The sequence below is a fragment of the Thermobia domestica genome, chromosome 5 (assembly GCF_964235325.1).
Source record: "Thermobia domestica chromosome 5, izTheDome1.hap1.1, whole genome shotgun sequence".
In the NCBI taxonomy this organism is placed as follows: domain Eukaryota; kingdom Metazoa; phylum Arthropoda; class Insecta; order Zygentoma; family Lepismatidae; genus Thermobia; species Thermobia domestica.
In genome coordinates, this window is record NC_137458.1 from 114673217 (window position 1) to 114677255 (window position 4039).

The 4039-nt window shown below is 36.0% G+C and overlaps 1 non-coding gene across 1 annotated transcript; it reads right to left on the minus strand.

Annotated features, from left to right (window-relative positions):
• Positions 1–1788: 1788 nt before the first annotated feature.
• Positions 1789–1860, minus strand: TRNAE-CUC (transfer RNA glutamic acid (anticodon CUC)). Its single transcript has one exon. It is a non-coding gene; the product is annotated as a tRNA-Glu (tRNA).
• Positions 1861–4039: the final 2179 nt, after the last annotated feature.

Below are 4039 nucleotides of genomic sequence, written 5' to 3' on the forward strand. Positions count from 1 at the left end.
TGTCCATGTTTCGCAAGTAATTTTTAATCAATATAAAATTTCAAAGTAATGAACGCAAGATTAGTTTTCTCGAATAAAGATTGCATGCACCATTGAGAGCTCAGGAATAAGATTAATCTATGTTACGGCACTGGATATGTGCTTACGTAATGCATTACGACCTTATGAACTTGTAGAAGAAACAGAATGCACTTAAAATGAGACGCGAACTATGCGAAACATCGGACTTTGAATCTAACTTGTTTTGTGATCCAACTCAAGACCTCACATAGCAAAGATGAGTGTAGTAGCTCCCACCACAAGGTTCAGGACGTTCGTGTTATAAAGTGTAAATTAAACACGGAGATGTGAAATGGTAATAAAGCATTTCATCAATTTCAAACAAAATACGTATATTGTAGTAATAATTTACCCTATTAATAATCTACCCTATTTGTTAAAATAATGAAAGTTATATTCTGTTTTTAAAATGACAGTCAAAGCAGAATGTATTGAATAATAAATGAGAAATTGTAAAGTTTCAATTTCGGTACAATTAAATACACTCGTGCTGCTATGTGTTGTGTTATCCGTTAGAAGGTATTGAACAATTCTGATTCAAAGGAAGGAAATAAACTACTGCATAGTACTGGAGTTAATTTAACAGAGTTTAAATGTATAGGCAGTTCTGAGGCTATATGAGACAAAGTCTATTGCTGAAAGTGAAATATGGGTTCTATTAGGGCTTTAGGGTGATATACCCCCTGATCATTGAACTGGAATACGCGCATGGAAAGCATTACCACTAGCAAATTAACTATGAAGAGGCACACCATACCATAATTCTAAGTCAAAATGAGAGGAAAAAAATAAGCGGAAACGACAGACTGTACGAGAATAATACTTTCACTATTTTAATTTCAACTATTTATTTCGAGACTTTCGAGACTTTCGAGACGAGACCGAGACTTGGTACTCGAGACCGAGACCGAGATCGAGACAAGCATCTGTTGACCGAGACGAGACCGAGACCGAGACGGTGATTTTTTACTCGAGACGAGACCGAGACCGAGACCGTTATTTATCAATCGAGACGAGACCGAGACTGTACAAAGTGTCGTCTCGTCTCGTCTCGATACCATCCCTAATACTGAAGCAAACCAATATAATGACAAAAAAAGTGATCGCAGAAATACAAAATAAGAAAGAAATATGTAATATTAAATAGAATAGAAAACAAATGAAACTAAACGCGCATTTACAAGTTAATTCTTCAAACGACGGACTTCAATGTATTCAGTTTTCTCTGCATTCATTTCTAAACCTATGTCCCTGCAAGCTTTTAATAAGATCTCTGCATTTTTTCACTTGTTCTCCTATCATCCCCTAATAAATTTACATAATCAACCCATGCCATAACCTGTTGAATGCCATTCAACTCTAGGCCCTGGTTGCTATCTTTGATTTTCCTTATAGCGTATTGCAGAAAAAAATTGAATAATAATGGCGACAACATTCTCCTTGTTTCAGGCCATTCTCGATGTGAAAGCTCGTGAACAAAAATTTTCCTACCGGACTTTAATTTCGGATTCATTTAAACATATCTTAATTAATTTAATTAGCTTTTTCGGTATTCCAAATTCTGTAAGGATGTTGTACAATGTGTGTCTCCTAACCGAGACGTAAGACTTTTTAAAATCAATAAATAATTGATGTACCGGGGTATTGTATTCCCATTTCTTTTCGAGTATTTGTCGAATGGTAAATATTTGGTCAATTTCGCAAAATACGTCAAAAGTTGACAAAAATTTCCGACACCGGGAATCGAACCCGGGCCTCCTGGGTGAGAGCCAGGTATCCTAACCACTAGACCATGCCGGACATGTTTTTATTGTACGCTAGAATATTGGCAGTTTGTATTAGCACATTCAATTGTTATTTATTGGTTAATTTATTATACCTTCAATTTATTGGAATTGATGGGTAGTAAACAGAAAGTTACATATTCCAGATGCAATTCTGCTGCTATCTGTCAAATTTGCCTTTTGTTGACCCCGCGAAAGAAGTGAAATTAATATTTTTTCTCAACAGTAAAGGTATACTTTTCTTTTAGTAACAGGAATACGGATAATATTACACTTTACTAGTGATATATAGCAGTATTCCGCTAGCAAAGATTCCATATTAAAACTTGATTTCAATTCAGCTTAAAGTTGTGATGAAACGGGATACAACAGCTATATTGAAACATTATTTTTTTAACAGTAGAGCATAGAATTAACGAGACGTCTACAGGATTGTATCAACTTAATAGAAACACATGAATTTGGAAATACATCCGATGTATGAGATGGCGACGATTGCGCCCAGATATTGATAAGTGCGTGTTGAGGCAATCTCTATACAACATGAGGAGCAGTGTGCAGTTAACTGAATAGGAAACGATCCCTTGTTTTTGGTTTCTTAGTTTGCACATTTTCCTAACCGAATTAACACCGTAGTCTTTTTTCCACTTTACCCTGTTCTGTAAAACGCTTCGAGACATCTTGCAATGAGAAAGTAAGTTCTTATTTCGACACCCTAAACACATCTAACTCAAGCAAGTCTTCTGAACTGCTCAGTGGCGTAGCACAATTTTAGGGACCCCCGCAAAGTATAGAGAAGGGGCCCTGGTTGTAAAGCCGATAGAAGTAAGATTGAAGTTCTACTTCTTTAAATCTTTATTCATAGCAAGACTTCGGGGCCCCCTATACCTCGGGGCTCCCCCGCACTGCGGGGGTTGCGGGGGCAGCTGCTACGCCACTGGACTGCTCTAATAGATCAAACATCAGAGATTGCTGTGAGATAATCGCACACTACAAGTCCCTCTCCAATCTCTCCTGTTAACAATTTTTCCTCAAATATTTTTCACGTAAATGAAACCAAAACAACAAAGGAAAATCTGTATTTTTAGCTCTCTTTTCTTTCTTCTTGTTTTCCTTTGTAGGAATAGAAAACTAGCTGCTAAACATTTATCGAAATCCATTGATCACATCAAAGAAAGCCAATTGCTGCTAGAAGATGGTGGTAGTAAACATAGGTTTCCTGTCGTAGTTAATATTATTGGGAACGACGGTGAATGATTCAAAATACGCGATGACAGGTTACGTGTTTTGCTATTATTATCGAGATCAATGATTTCTTGGGCTCAAATATGTCCAATCCCTGTAACTGAGGTAAAGTAAATTTTCTCGGAACCTCTTTTTACCAGTGGCGGCTAATGTTAGTGTTGCAGTGTTGCGCAACGAACAAAGTATTTCAAGAAAAAAATATTATTAGCAATAGTAATAAAGAACAGGAAAAATTACTTTCTGATACTCATGTATACTTTACATAACATATTTTTTACTTCTATAACTGTAAAATCCATTAATCCTTTTTAAAAAGCAAAACACAATCCGTCACAGAGTATCTAACTTATATTGCGTTGCAGCAAGCAAACAACAACCAGATTTTTACAGCGCGGCAATTGGAGCGAATGTTGTCTCCTTTCCCCTATCTCAGAAGTTAAAGGCTCTGGTCGGTGCAGTGCTTCTGCAACAATGCGATACGGTTTCCAGTGAACGAGAAGGTTTTTCGCGCTAAATAAGATTTCTGAATTTTATTTTACTACTAATTACAAATGGAATTTATTTTTATGTATCCATATTTTTAAATTACGGGATTATACTGAAGCAAACCAATATAATGACAAAAAAAGTGATCGCAGAAATACAAAATAAGAAAGAAATATGTAATATTAAATAGAATAGAAAACAAATGAGAGTAAACACGCATTTACAAGTTAATTTTTAGCTCATATAGATAATGAAAGCTTCTTGTACAGCAATTTGTGAACCAAATATTAGTAAGTCAATATATAGTACCCCCCCCCCCCTGTGGATAGAACTTTCGTGTATACATACTAACCACCCTTGAATGTATTTTATAATCTGGATAAGTTTTCACATAAAACTGTATAATGGGAAACGCCACATTGAATTTAGGACTAGTTAGCAATGCTCGGGGACGCAGCCACGAG